The 16,283-nt window shown below is 40.9% G+C and overlaps 1 protein-coding gene across 11 annotated transcripts in view; it reads left to right on the top strand.

Moving 5' to 3' along the window:
* Positions 1 to 16,283, top strand: part of KIF6 (kinesin family member 6) — a 412,344-nt gene that overhangs the window by 273,352 nt on the left and 122,709 nt on the right. Inside the window, exon 1 of one of the 11 annotated variants that reach the window (XM_023527563.1) lies at positions 10,617 to 10,699. The exons of the other annotated variants lie outside the window; for them this stretch is intronic. The gene's annotated coding sequence lies outside the window, so the exon portion shown is untranslated. Of the gene's footprint in view, positions 1 to 10,616; positions 10,700 to 16,283 lie in introns of those variants that run through there. 11 annotated transcript variants of the gene reach the window in all.

Raw genomic sequence — 16,283 nt, 5'->3', positions numbered from 1 at the left:
AGATAGGAGATTATGCACCAGCTGGGAGAAAGAGACCCTGGCTCAGTCTCTTTCAAAATCTCTGCTAATATGCTAATGTTTGAAACAGGTCAAAAATCCCAAATTCACTCATTGCCCCCATAATTCCAGTTTGGCTTTGAATGAAGCCACTTTATCTGCTGACTTGAACACACAGTTGTTGTTCTCCCCTGATGTGACAGTTGAGTTGGTTAAGCAGGTTGAATATGTCACACAAGTAAGCAAGTTTTGTGACCCATTCTGTGTCACTGAAATGTGCTGCCAGTAGTGACTGTGTTTCTAAAAGAAATCTCTGAGTGGCTCTTATAACTCAGAAACTCTGCTCAGTGATCTACCTTTAGAAAGCCATCTCACTTCTGTGTATAAGAGGAGACATGTGTGTTCTGTGTCCATCTCCTCACAGAGCTGCACAAACAGATGTAAGTTAAGGGCATGTACTTTAATGTGGTTGATAATAACTTTAATCACATCTTGCAAAATGTTAAGTTCAGATGACATTTTTCAGCTAGCCAGCATTTCTCTATGGATGACACAGTGCATAGACTAACATTCACAAGCAACCTCTTTGACCTGAGTAGTGAAACCAGAAAGTCATCCAGTCACGGCAGCTGACACAAAATGACCAATTCAGTTTTCCTGATATGTAACCATACAAAGACTTGAATAGTTCTGTAGCTGTGGTGTTGGTTGGCACAAAAGTGCACATAACATATCTTCATGCACATCCTCCTGAAAAATATATCACACAAAATCAAGCATCGTTGCTGTACTGTCAATATCAGTAGACTTGTCAACCTGGATTGCATACCACAGTGACTCATTAGTCCTCTCTAACAACTCAACTGTGCCTCAATATCCTCTGCTATTTCATCAGTTCATCTGGTTATGGTGCTAGCTGAAAGATGAATACGTGCCACCTTTTGAACTGCAGCCTCTCCGAAAATTTCACAACAAATGTCCTTAGCAGCAGGCAGGATCAACTCTTCAGCAACAATAACAGGTTTCTTAGATTTAGCAATGTGATTAGGCACTGAGAATGACACCCTCAGGGCAGAAACATTTGATGAAGTGGTAGCCTTCAATAATTGCTTCTGTCCTTTGTGTTTATGTTTTTTTCTTTTGAAAAACTCTAAAGGCTTATCTTTTGATGCAGGATGCTTTGTCTCCATGAGGCGAGGCAGTTTTGAAGGTTTCGTGGCTTCATGAATAGCCAGTCACCACATATCATACAAAGCAGGCTTGGAGAATGTGAATCACCTGTTGCAATGAACCTGTAATTTAAGTAGGACTCTTGAGATTTTCTTTTAAATTCAGCTATTTTGTTGGCAGTCTTAGAGTCTTCTGCTGTCTCATCATTGGTTTTTGCCCCCTTTTCAAAGAAGCTCTCCAGTGACGTTTATTTTTTACTCATTTCAACTAGGGTTAGCTTGTGGGCTTAACAAAACTGTGACTGAGACAAGTGCACAGTGCTAGAAAGAGACGATGACAGAAGTGGTAAATAAAATAATTGGCAGGCCACACGCCGACTAAAATAAGTGTCAGATTCTGACTTGAGGCCGACCACCAGATGCAGCTGTACAATTGAAGTACATCAACTCACTTGCCACTATAAAGCCTGCCACGGGATGCAGTTTAATTGTCAGTTCCACTCACTGATAGAGTTTTGATATGAATCTGCAAGCAATTGATTTATTATGGTGTCTGTGCAGTCAAACCTCTCTGCTAATGTTTATCTGTATTTACAGCCACTCCCCAGCACTAGCATCACCACCTCAGCTCCACCTCAGGTCATCAAGCATTAGATTCTCATATGGAGTGTGCAACCTAGATCCCTTGCATGTGCAGTTCACAATAGGGTTCAAACTCCTATAAGAATCTAATACCTAATGATCTGAGGTGGAGCTGAGGTGGTGATGCTAGCGCTGGGGATTAGCTGCAAATATGGATGAAGCTTCAGTCATTTACCCATCACTCACCTCTTGCTGTGTGGCCTGGTTCCTAACAGGCCATGGACCAGTACTGTAGGTACCAGTTGGGGACCCGTGGCCTAAATGATAAAGTGTATGTGCTTTGTAACCTCCACTCCCAACTTCCAGCCTAAGGAGCGACTGAATGTGTGAGCAGTTCCAAAGCCTCTGAGCTCATGGTTCCCTATGGATATCTCCCATGTACCACCACTGTGACCAGTGAGTGAGGAGGGGGCTTCTCAATCCCTCTGCCGCACTTAAAACAGTATAAGGGATGCAGCAGAGGCCAAAGACTGAGTGATAAACTCCAGAGAGTCAATGGGGAACATTACTAAACTATTCTCAGAGTTGGCGTCATTTGCTCTTGGGAAGGAGAGGTGGGACCAAGGCAAGGGCAGCAGCTGGAAGGCAAAAAGGGCAAGCTTGGTTCTCAGTAGCCATAGTGATCTGGCTTGAAGGGGCCATCACGAGACATGCCCAAGTGCTGGTCCTCCTTCTCAGTCAGCTTCACATTCAGCTTTCCCAGGTAGGCTTCAGCTACTACTTCATCCAGTTTCTTGGGCAGGAAGTAGACCCCAAAACGAGGCTTTTTATTTTTTTTATTTTTCTGCCCAAGATTTATTGTGCTACCTCAATAGCGGCATTCATATGTTTATTAGTTTGAAAAATGTAGAACCATTATCTCTTTTACTATTGACTCTCTACCATTCTATATTCTTTGTAAGCTCTTATTAGACAACCATTGGACCTTATTAACCTATCTTTCACATCTCAGTCTTTCATGTTTTTCATCTCATTTGATGTCTGTGCTGCATTTTCAATGATTTTCTCAGATCGGTCTTTTTTCTTTTGCTTTTGAGTCTTTGTATCAAGGAGTACCTGAAGCCAACATCGTCTTTGCATTTTTCAATTACCTGAACTAATATAATCTATTTTTTAAAAGCCAGATTACATTTTAGGTTTCCGTTATTTGCATCTCAAGAGTTCTAATAAAAACTCACACGGCTAGTTAGTCATCATGTTCCATCAGAATGTCTACTAAATTTAACACTTCCTTTCCATCCCCACCGATCTCATTGTCAGTTACACCACTTAGATAGGCAAGCAGTGTGGCAGCCACTAAAGGAGGCTTACACTGAACAGTCAGAGACATAGAAGAATAAGGAGGGAACTCTGCCAAGATGCCAAAGAAGAAAATTGTAATAATTAAGGAATATTCAAACACTACAGACAGGCCAAGAGGTAAGAAAACTAAAAAATGTGTACTGAATTGCCAGTTAAGAGATGATAGCTGACTGTTATATTCTGCCTTTACTTTTCATGGCTTTTACTGATTCATTACCAATTACAGTGATTAACAGAAAGCATAGAAGATAGATATTCCAAAAATATTGAGTGATTAATTTATTTTATTTTAGGGGTTTGGGAACATATGAAAATAGCTATTTTCATATGTAACCATGGTTTCTATGGAAGGGACTAGAAATAATATATTTGAGAAATATGAAAGGCAGTTTTAAGTTGAAAGTAATTTAGAAAGGATGTAAAATTTGTAAATCAGAGAATTTAACCCAGAGCCAAGTTACCCGGGTAGCTTATGAAATCTTCTACAGTAGTATAGATGAGTGGGCAGCTATTTAAAGGGATTAATTAGAAATTTCAAATCATTCTTCCAAAAATTACAGATTTGGACCAGTTCACTCCGGGCCCATTTTCTCTTATTGTAGTCCTGGGAAGTGTTAATCATACCCAAGGCGTCAGAGAAAAACTCATCTTTTCAGATCAGTTACTACTCTTGCAACTGACAAAGGGGTAATGATCATTTCAAATGTTTCCTCAGCCAAAGACCATTAATGTAGCAGGTGTTCTCGGGAGAAGGCTGTATAACAGACGGCCTTGCAATTCTTCCTCCACCACAGACTCATCACCAGATCACATTTATTTACTCTGACTGCTGTGTCTATCAGTCCATCTGTCTAAATAACTATCTTTGGGCAACTCAAAGGCATCTATCATCACTGACTCTTTTGTAGGTTAAGTCAACCCAAAGAAATCTAGTTCTTTTTTGACCTCAGTTCCAGTAGGTCCAAGTTGGAATGGGGGCAGGGAAGACTATCCAGGAATAGCATTATAGGAATTTTATGCTATTGGCTGCAAAAGTTGGTTTTGCATCTGTTCTGAAATGAATTTTCCTGATTGTTTGCTTTCTGTGCCATTTTTGCTATTTATTTTGTTCCTTGGCTCACACTGGGCCCGAGCTTGACTTTGGTCCATGCGTCTGGAAAGCATAGTACAGTTCATTCACCTTCCACACATCCTGCTCTTTTAATAAAACTTCCTTTTTTTTTTTTTTTAAACAGAATAGCTGATCACAGTATTTGGTACCAGGGCAAAAACTGATAATTTGCTTAAAATGAGTCACTTTTGCGCCAGACTGGGAGCCCCATGACTCATAATTACAAGTTCAAAGACTAGCTATTTGTAACAAGAGGAAACCCAGCCAGAGGGGCTTTCAGCCTGCTCGCTCTTTTCATTCTTTATGTCTAGAGAGCAAATTACTGCCCAAGGCAACCTGCAGCTCATGAGTGAACCCATGAAGTAAAAGGCAGCTTTTGGCTTAGACAGAGAGGACAGCCTTTCTGCCCAGCCATGTGAACTACAAACAGTTAACCAGGTCCTACAGCATCTTGCAATGAACATTTTCTACCACAGATGAATGCCAATCTAAGAAGCTTTTTAGCAAATCAAATTTAGATTCTTCTTCATTGTTCTACTTACCTTTTAGCACCCTTTCCTTCTTCCTCCTTTTCCCACCACTATAGCAGATGGTGGCAATCAGGGCCCCATGCCCTTGGCATTGTTTTCCACAATCCAGTTCTGCTTCTGGATTAAAGAAAAGACAGAATTTTTAAAAAACTAAACAGTAAGGGAAGAAATCAAACACAAGCTATGACTGAGAGAAAAGCTAGTCATGAAGACGCAGCAAAGAGAAAGGAAGATAAACACAAGTAGGAGCTACAAGGCTAGCAGTAGATGGAACAAATCTGTAGTTTCCACTGGATGGCTCAAGAGCAGGGAAACCCCAGCATCACTGAAGTTTGAGAAAAGGATACTGGCGGTCATGTCTTACTCCAAACAAATAGGCACTACCCAAATAGGGCGTGCCTAGTCCCCAGTCAGGCACACCTTACAAAGAGCCTCTCCCTGGAATCAGAAAGATATGATGGAGGAGAGTGCAACACAGCAGAGAGATTAGAGTAGGGCCTGTGGAGGTAGAAGTACCTAGATGTGGAGGAGAAATTGCCTGGAAAGACCTAAGGTAAATAAGGGGATATGATTTGAGCTGTGGTTTCCAAATCCGTTTAATTATGTTACATAAGGAGAACATTTAAGTCTGATGCTAAAAAGCAGGCCTTTGGTGACTTCGCTTACCAGCAGCCATCAAGCGAGGCTTTCCTTGGAGATTTTTGGCAACATTAATTATCTTACATGCAACAAAATATTTTTCTTCCTACAGATCTGAGAACTCAAAATAGTATAATCTGTTCTGGGGTTTAGGGAGATACAATTTACTTAGAGCCCTCTCAGTACTTTATACCACTGTCCCATCTCTTATTATCCCCGATCCCTTCCTATCTAATTATACAAGTTGAGGAAGAGACACAAGCACTTATTAAGGGCCCACTGTGAACAAGTCGCAGTGTTGTGCTCTTTCCATATTGCAATCCCTTTTAGCCTCTCAAACGGCCCTATGAAATAGACATTACTAGCCCCATTCAATGAATAAGGAAACTGAGGATACCATTTATTTGCAGGCTTATGAATGAAGAGAGGTTTTCTCTGTAGTTTCTGATAGGCAACTCATGGGCCACACTGTACAGCTATGTGACCAGTCATCTAAGACATTTCCTTCTCAGCTACCCAGTGTTGATAAGCAACTCTCAAGAGGTTGGGTTCTTCCTTTCATTCACTATGCGTCATTGTTCACCTGTTATGTGCCTAGACATGCTAAGTGTTTATACCACACCTTCTGGAATCCTCTTCGGTTAAGTTTTCATCTACCGGAATGCTCTGCAACATTTAACAACCTGATCATTCCCTTTTCACAGACCTGTGTGTATGTTTTCTCTTTGACCCAGTCCTTCTGAGATGCAAGAACCTTAACATCCCTCCCCTACAGCCACCCCAAACACTCTCACCTCCACACATACAAACACACACACACATACACGTACACATACAAGTATCATTATTTCCATTTCACACAGGAAAACTAAGCAATAGAGGAATTAAGTGACTTATTCAAGATCATACTCTTGTAGGGTGCATTTTTATAACTGTTATTTCTTACAAGCATTGCTGAGAACTGCCATAAGGGAGCAATCTGGCTTCCTAGAAAGCAAGATCTTTAACTCAGAAACTCCCTCTAGGAATCTAGCCTACAGAAATAATCCAAAATGCCTTTGTACAAATATCACTTTTTTAGAGAGACTTTCCTCTAATCTCCCTAAGGAAAATAGCCTTCCCCGTTATTCATGTCGTACATATCCCTTATTTGCATTATCTCTCTTCATAGAGCTAATTAATGGTATGTATTTATTTGCTTCTCTTGTCTGTCACCTTCATCAGAATGTAAGCTCTTCAAGGAAATATGCCTTTGTTCATCAACCCCAAGAACAGTAACTGGGATATAAGGACTCAGTAAAAACTTGTTGTGTCAATTAATTAGCTAATTAATTAACTTTGGAATAAAATTTACACACCAATATATTTACTGCAGCCTTATTTACATAGCCTATCTATCTATCTATCTAAATGCAAAAGTCCGAAATATTAGAGAATAGACAGTAATGATGAAATATTACACAACAATAAAAACAATAATCTTAAAGAATTTAATGACAGAAAAAAGATTATGAGATAATGTTAAGTAAAATAAATAGGCTACAAAATTGTACATACATTATTGTCTTAACTGTGCAGTAAAACAAACCATAGAAAAAAGTTGAAGATGGAGGGATTTTGAGTGATGAGTGATTCTCTTCTTGCTTCTTTACGCCTTTCTTTATTTCCCAAAATTTTTGCAATGGACAAACTATACCTTGATAATTAAGAAAAGTAAAGTAATACTTTGTACCTGTTCCTGTCTCATAAGGCAAAGATATGGGGGTTTAAATCTTTAGGACTTACCTTCAGCATCAACAACTATATTTCTCTCTAATTCTTACAGGATAATACATCTATGAAAGAAAAATTCTTCAGAAACTTTCCTGGGTGGCTTAATATAAATGGTTCATAATGGTAAATTACTTCTCTCTGTTGAAGATGTGCAAATACCAGGCACAGATATTAACTTGGCTGACCCTGTAACATTCTGAAGTGGTGACAGATCTCCCCAAAGATTCTCACTTCTCTGTCTCAGAAATGGAAGCTCTTGCCAGAAAAAGGAAAAAGAACTGTTCTCACAAGCCCCATTACCATTTATATGTGTAGTTTAGTGTGGTTCCCTTTAGAAATAATTACTTATAGGTGTAATATGCAGAAAATAAAAACAAAGAAAAATAAACAAGCACAAAAGCAAAAACCAAGTAAAAGAGGGATAGCAGAAGCATGATGAGGCGATGAGGTTAATTGGGAGATTGGTTAGCGAGGGCCTGTGGAAGTTGACCCAGGCTAGGCCCCTGGGGAAAAAAAGGGGGCACTTTTATAATTCTAATTGTGGGTGCAGAGAGGAGAGAGTGCCAATGTGAGAGTCAGCATCTTCACAGGAGAGCAGTTTAGGCTTGAGATAGAAGGCAGAGGTAAGGGTGCAAATCTCATATCTCGTAGGTGGACCTATTTCCAATAGAATTGTGACACCCCTGCTCCTCCCTCCCTTTCTTTCTTCCTTCCTCCAGCACTGGAGAAGAAGCAGTGAACAAGACAGATATGCCTTTGCGGAATTTTCATTCTGCTCAATACACACGTTCATAGTTTCAGATGGTGACAAAAGCTAGGAAGGATATTAAACAGAATACTGGAGGAGGAAATAATTAGGGTGGAGTGGGGACCAAAAGAGGTGACATGTGAGCTGAGAAGTGAATAGTGCATTGATAGTTATAAAGATTCAGAGAAAGAACATTTCAGACAGAAGAAACAAACAAGTGTAAAGGCCCAGAGGTAGGAATATGATTAACACATTTGAGATGCTGAAAGAAGGCCAGTAAGCTGAGAAGGCATGAGCAAAGATCTGGGCAAGGCATGAGGAGGGAGAGATGATGTGAGGTCCACCAGGCCAAGGTGCTAGGGGATTGTTGAGGAGCCATAGGGAGCCACTGGAGAGTTTAAAGCAGAGGTGGGACATGATTGTGTTCTTAAGTCACTCAGGTTGCTATGTGGAGAATATGTTGTAGGTGGGCAAGATGGGAGCTGGCAACTTCCTTTTGGGGCCTTTCCGGTTGGGAATTGGCGTTGCCTTGGTTTGTTTTAAAAAAAGAAACAAAGAGAAGCAAAGAGGTATAAGACATACTTTTAAAGGATTGCTGACCTGACCTGCTTGTGGAGTTGATGTGGGATTAAGGAATCATGGAAAGTCCTAGAGTTTTTTGTTTGAGCCAGTGGTACCATTTACTGATATGGAAACAATTCAGGGAAACAGCTTGTGGTAGAGTTTAGAATAGAGTTTAAAATTAAAAGTTCTGTTTGAGGCATGTTAAGTTTGAGATGCCAAGTAGACATTCAAGTCGAGATTTCAAGTAGGCTATTAAATGTCTCAATCTGGTTCTCAATGGAGAGGTCAGAGCTAAAGGTATAAATTTGGGAGCCATTGGGTGTATAATACATATTAAAGCTATGAGACTAAATGAAATCACCTGTCGAAAGAGAAGAGTGCCCAGGACTGAACGCTATTGCACTACAACATTTGGAGGTTAGAAGAAGAAGTCAGGCAAGCAGAAGTAAAACCAAGAGGGAGTAATATCACAGAAGGCCAAGGAAGGAAGTGTTTCAAGCAAAAAGGATGGGTCAGCTGTATCAAACGCTGCCATGCATTGATCAGTATAGACTAGGTTATGTTGTGGTAATAATTAACAGTAATTTCAGTAGCTTATGATAACAAAAGTTATTTCTCATTCATACTACATGAACAATGTGGGTCAGAAGCGTGGGAGCTCTGGTCCACAGTCACCAGGGACCCAGGATGACATAAATTCTATTTCTGGAATGGCACCAATCAGCAGATTGAGAGAAGAGAAAGCGTGGAGAATTGCACAGTGGCTCTTCAGGGCTTTAGCCAGAAAATAACTCATACCACTGCTGCTCATAGCCTGCTGGCCAGAACCAGTCACATACACTTCCCTAACTGCAGGGGACCTAGGACAGGATGGGAGCAGGTGACTTTACTGCTCTACCATTTACTGAGAGATTAACTAAAATAAGAACAGAAAACTGACTGTTGGTTTTGGCAATGCTGAGATCATTGGGGATGTCCAAAGGACAATTTTAATGGAGTAGAGGAGATGAAACTCCATTGGACTGCATTGAAGAGAGAATGACAGGTGAGTGAATAAAGATGGTGAATATAGACAACTCTGTTGAGGCATTTTCTATGAAAAAGGACCAGAGGAATAGAAAGATAACTGGAAGGTTAATGGGGTGAAGGGAGGATATCGTTAAGACAGTATATTTTTTTCTTCTCTGAATATCTAAATATCCCTAGGTCTCCTACTCTGCCATCCCACTATAAATAATTATCTGGTCTCCTATTTCACCAGTGAAACCAAGGCATGTGAACATGAATGTTTTTTAACATTCCATTTTGTACCTATAAATTCAAATATATCTACATCTAATTCAACCAATTCGACATGGATTTTGAAACATGATTTTGTGCTGATGGAAGTAATTCAAGGAAGAAGGGGAAATTGCTCAGGCAAGGAATAAGAAGAAGCGCAGAAGAGGAGTTTAGGAACCACAGCCCACTTGAAGGGGGTGGCCTTTGATAAGGTGGTGCGTGTTTGTTCTTTTGGGACCAGAAGGAAATCCTGGACTGTGGGTGAGGCTACCAGTAGACATGGTCTTGGGAAGAGGAGGAATCCCCTGTCTTGTTGCATTTATTTCCTCAATGAGATGAGGTTGTTACTGTAGAATGAGCCTGGCTGATGTGGTCGGGAAGCAGAGAACACAGAAGCAGTAGAGCCAGACTGACAGTTTAAGCCACTCACTCTCCCTACTCTACTAACCCATAATTTGCAACTACCTTAAGAATTCTCCTACTGTGCTTAAGTAGTTTTTGTACTCCAAACTGCTTGCTGTGGTAGGTTTTTAGATGACTCGTTATTACTTATGATAATAACAATAATTCATTTTTACACTTTCACTTTTTATTGTGTATTCTCTATTTATTCATTCATTCTGTCAGACATTTACATAAATGAGTCATAGTTGCCATTCTGCTTTCTTTATTTTTACCGTAAAACATACACAGAAAATTGCATTAGAGATATATGTACAGTTAACAAATACCGCTTTTAAGAAAAACAAGTTAACTAGAGATATCCTGGCTCATTCATTCATTCTACAAACCCTGTCTGGAGTGTCTACTATGTTTCAGGCACTAAGCTTGGAGCTGGAGCTACAAACACATATGGCGAAGTTACAAGCATTTCGAAGTTCATGGCCTGAGGGGTGCAGAAGATGGGCAAGTGAAATAGTCGTAGAAATACATCATTGCAAAGGTATCCAGCAGTTCCAAAATGGAGATGTGCACAAAGTTCTACCTCCTCTTGTTAACCCTTCACAATAACTTTAAGATACAAGAGTTCTTATTAGCTTCATTTAACAGATGAGGAGCCTGAAACTTAAAGCAATTTAAATGACAGATCCTAAGTCATACAGTTTATAAGCGAAAACCAGCACTCATACCCATGTCTTCCAACTACAAATGCTATTTCCTTTCTCCAACCACTGGACAAGAATAATAGAAGAGTAGCCTGAGATTACATTCTAAAGCAAATATTCTTCTTCAGTCATTTGAGGGAGGGAGAATTGCTTGACGAGCCTGTGGAAAACTCCAGTGGACCCCTGCCTGGGAATGCCCTGGGCAAGCAGGGAACTGGTTAAGAGTGTGTTGTCTGGACCTAGAGGTCACTTGGGAACAAATTTCCCAAGCCAAAGGAAACCTCCAAGGTCTTTCCAGTCAATCTCTGTGTCAAATCTTATACACAGTGGGCTCCTCCCCACTCCCATTGCTTTGCCCTTCTGTTCCCTATGAAGGGATCGACATTGACCTCCCTTCCTCCAGCTCCTGCTCCTAGGTTTCTTTAAAATCTTCCTCAGGGGAATGTTCCTTGAAAAGTTCCTCTGCGATCTGATTATGCCCCCTTTTTTTCCTTCTGCACAATCATCTGTACCATATGGCCATCAATGCATTGTCTATGAGTATTCTCCTGCTTTATACTGTAAGTTTTAACCTTCCCATATCCTCAATGCTTTATATCATAAGGTGAAGGACAATATTTATTTATTTTGTTTACCTGTAACTAGCCATAGAAGAGGGTTGTCAATAGAATAGATACTCAAGTATTTGTTGGCAGATGGTCTGCTTCACCAGTTGACTCACTGCTTGAGTGAATAAACAAATGTTTCATTTAAATAATGAAGCGCTTTCCAGCAAAGAAGTGGTTAGGACACAGAGAGGTCAAAAGGAAAATCATGGTCTCCTAAGATTCTTTCCACCTCTTTTTCATGGCTTGCTCATTTGCGAGTGGGAGATTGTCTGCCAGTGACCACATGCTTAGGATCTGGACCCTACCCCTTCTTTTCTCTGTAGTAAACTCCCTCACCCCACCCTGCTTCAGTCTAACAGAACTCTTTTAAATTCATGAACTATTTATTGTGGAGATTCTTCTGAATGCATGTTCCATGTAGATTAGGAAATGATAGTTACATAACTGGACCTGACATAATTGGCTCACTAATAAAGTCCTAATGGCAGACAGTCAAGTCAGCCAACTTTTCCTTTACCTCTGATCTTTGCCCCATGCCCTAGGTTGCTGGGTGAAACAGCTCCTCCCAGCCATCTGGTACCTTCCCCAGGTTCCCATTCACAAAGAGCTCCAGCTCTTCTGAGCTGCCATATGCATTCATGGTTTTCAGTCCACATCCCAATCATAACCATCTGAAAACTGCCTTTTTCTCTTTACTCTATCTGACCTTGATAGGTCTGACCTCAGTGGTTTGATGGTGTTTATGAGATCATTTTTACTTGACAAATGATTTTCACCTAGGAACACAGTGTGCAAAAGGAGGGTTTTGGAGTCAGACAAACTTGGGGTCAAGTTACAGCTTTGCTATTTTACTAACTATTGTCTTGGGGTTACTTTTAACCTTTTTCAACCTCAACTACCTTACCTCTAGAATGGCCCAATACTACCTAGTTTACAAGGTCACTGTAAGAATTAAATGAGACAACATGTGTAATCCCTCTAGCACGTACAAAGTTCTCAAAGAATGAACGCTAGCATATCCAAACTCCATTTTGCCTTACGCTTACTTCCAAGCCAGGGAAACAAATTTTATTTAAATCTACATGCATTTCAGGGAAGGGACATTTTTGCTACTAGGCTAGAATGTAACTTTTTAATTGTTTTTTAAATATATCAAAATAAATTTGAGACTAAAGTAGAATTCATTCCTACTCTATGCATAGATAGAAAACTTGCCTTATTTTTCAGACAACAGGACATGTGAACACTGCTTTAGCCACTGCCTCCAAAGCACAGGCTGACATGAGAACTGAACACATCAGAGTGGAAGTCAGTTGACAGAACCCTGTTAACCGTGGTCTTTGGAAATAGTCAAGACAGCTCAAACTCAGGGAATCCTGTGTTTTTCAGATTCTGAAGAATTTGGAGCCTCTTTCTAAGCTGAAGAAGAATGCTGCCTTTCTGTTCAATGACCCTCTCAGTCAACTGCCCTTTAATCCACAAAGGGCTAGGACACGCATGTCCTTCCACCCAAATTCTCAGGGTTGGTCCACATATTAGGCATGGAATTAGACATGAAAGCTCTTTCAGGGCTGCCACATCTATGGACTGAAATCGATGGAAAAGAGTCCATAGATCCAGTCTAGCCTGGCAGCAGGAGCCACGGCACGCTGTCTTATTAAATAGAAACGTTGGCCTTCGGATTCCTGAGTTAACTCCAAAACACAGAAATGCCAACATGACCCAGGCTGCTCTCCAGGCTCCATGCCTGTGTCTGTCCCTGGGTTTCTCTGAGCAACCCATATGGGCATTTTGTCTTGAATAAGAACACTTACAAAATAAAAACCCCAGAGATGCTGGGTTAAGAAAATGAAGGTTTTTCTTCAGATGACCTTCAGGACCACTGTTCAAAGGTTTTATGTTCCTGCTGGAAGTGGGCAACTACCCTCAAGCAGCTGCCATTCTTTTAGAGACAGCAGGCCTGTCCACTAAGTTGGCACAGTGGGCCATTCTCCACCTGCTCAGGCTAATGTCCAGGACACATTTGTGGCAGGAGGGTGATCGGACACGGTTACCAAGATGAGAGGGAAACACAACCTGCCTCAAACACTACCCCTTAATTCCACCCAGCCTACATGGCCTGTGCTGCTAGGCCTGTTAGAATTGCTGGTGGGATGTGTGATTTCTGGCACTAGGATTCAGTAACCCATTTGATTTATTTAGAGGTGGTGCCACCATTGGGTGGGTCTCCTAAGGTTTTTGTGGCTTTCCAATTCAGATTTTTCCTTCACTCCACTCCCTAAAGCCACTGCCAAGCCTGCCATGCTTCAGCCTGGTCCAAGCCAGCCCTAAGAATTTACTAATTAAAGGTTCTTCTTTGACATATTTTATGTAGCAATTTAGGAAACTCCAAGGCAAGTCCTAATCTGAGGCCCTCAGCCCAGGTGGGATCATCTGGTCGTTAACCCCAAGGCTTTGGGGCACTAACCCATTCCAGAAGTCATCAATCAAAAGCAGGAAGTAGGTTGGGCAAGTGTCCTCGGTCGCCCCAAAAAATCTACTCTTAGGTCTTCACATCTGCAGTTACTTTGGCCGTGGCTAAGTGGTTTTGTCTTCCCCTCATCCTCAGATTTCATACCCTGCTGTCCCCACCCATCAACCCCTCAAATTGTAGCTGAGCTGCTCCTGGCCCTTAAAGTAAACAGAGCCATAGCACATGGCACTGCTTCCTATGGTGACCTCCATCATCCTGATGATGGAGAAATGTAGACAGAGAGCTCCTCAGCATCTACTCCCAGAGAGCCACTCTCAGTGATTCACATACTCTAGGGTATGATGCTAATCCCTGAGGGAAATCACCTGCCTGTCAACTCCTATGGTGGTGGAAGTAGGTAGCTATTCTTTCCTGAAACAGGAATGATGAAAGTAACAGCAGCTGTCATTTAATTGGGTAGTAACCTGGGAGCCATCTATAAAAGGAAGACCTTCTATGCCAGGGATGGTTTATTGGGAGAGGCAGCCTGAAGAACTATGCTGAAAACTTTAGTTCTTTAATTAGTTTCCCCAGCAAAGGATGCTGTGAATAGTTAACAATGTCTTCCATCAATGTGAAGAAGGAAATTGAGAACGCAGGGGATACACATGTGCCATTCTCATCTTTCATGTAACTTCTAAAACCCCCTTCTTTCTAAATGACAGCATCTCCCCACAGTAGAGGAGAGGAAGGTAAAGACGATCTCAGATGTTGCTTCTAATCTTTCTGAGAGATGGTTCATTTCTCTTTATAAGATCTCTTAGTACCTCTCCATCTCAAAAATTTATTCAATCCAGTATCAATGGATCCTTTTTTCTTCATGCTAGAGCTGCTGACTTGTCCTTTACCCCAGAGTTTCTGGCCAAGCCATCATTTCCCCTAGGACACCCTTGTTCCAGGCACCATTCCCAAGAGTGCTGGACCACTGACCTTTCCTTGGTTCTCATATCCCTCCTGACCTTTATGTTTCATGGTGCCTTGATAGATTATCCCTTCCTCTCATCTAAATTCTTCATTCCTCTCCCTCCCATTGGTTCATTGGTTCTAACTTCTCCACACAATAAAGAATGGAATTCTCTTCTAATTATTTATGTAAGGATATTTTTGTATATTTCACTTCAGTTGACATTTACTAAGGAATCTCAGTATATATAGAACTTTATATCAGATACCATCTTAAAATAGGCATCCGAAGTTACCTTATATCAGATACCATCTTAATAGACTCCATCCCTGCCTGTTGCGTCTCATAACTGCATGCACTTCCATGTTGTATGTATTGTAAGTATTCATCATATCACTATGTCAAAGCCATTCCTTTACCTTCAGTTTTGAAAGCTTCTGCTACCAAGCCACAGATAGTATAATCGTCCCCATACATCCAGGTTCTTCCCAGTGTCAGCCCTGAGAGTCCCCCACCCAGCTCTGAGCCTTCTCATGCTTTTAGCCCCAAAGAGTGTGTCTCAAACTCCATCTCCCTTTGGAATTCACCTCATCTCTCACTTTTCCTCATTCTCTGCTGGTCTTTTTCCCCCCTCTTTCTTCTTCAGTCAGAGGCACCACATGAATAAATATCTTTCCCAAGGAAAATATATTTTTGGCTCTGACTAGAAATTATTTTTCAGCATGAATAACACAACTCTCAATCATTTTACTTTTGTCAATTTTTAAGCAATAGTTTCAGCAGCAGTAGGTTGTTTGGGAGCAGCCAGGAAAATGAGCTCTGGCCTGCATGCTCCAGACTAAAGGAAATCAGACAGTAGGCCCAAAAGCAGTGGCATAAACTCTCCACTTCCGATGTTTTTCCTTTCCATTTGGTTTCCATGGGACCCTGCATTGGGGCGGGGAAAACTTCCAAAAGTAATGATTTATATTCTTTAGAAAAATAAGAAACCAAATTTCAGGATGAAAAAAAAAAAAAAGCATTAAGAAATATGTAAGGCACCAGAGCCTAAGAACTTCGGATGCCTATTAAGAAGCCCAACCCAAGGCTAATTTTGAGAGTACCCGTTAACTGTCATTTCCACCTAAGTGCTCCTTAATGGGTATCTATTGGGTATCTAGATACCTTAATAGGTTTCCAGAAGAAGCTGCACCTTTAGGACTTGAAAACGTTTTATATCCAACTGACAACCAGGAATTGCAATGTCGTGTTTTGGGGACTTAGACTAAGAAACCACTCTCCTTTAGGGTTTTTGGGGTTTTGTTTGGTTTTTGGTTTTTTATTTAATTTTTTTTGGAGGGGTGGAGGGTTGGTTTGTTTGGTTTGAAATTTTATACTGTCCTGTGGTACTTTATTTG

The sequence above is a fragment of the Pteropus vampyrus genome, unplaced genomic scaffold (assembly GCF_000151845.1).
Source record: "Pteropus vampyrus isolate Shadow unplaced genomic scaffold, Pvam_2.0 Scaffold18, whole genome shotgun sequence".
Lineage (NCBI taxonomy): Eukaryota > Metazoa > Chordata > Mammalia > Chiroptera > Pteropodidae > Pteropus > Pteropus vampyrus.
This window is presented reverse-complemented; position numbering and strand designations above follow the sequence as displayed.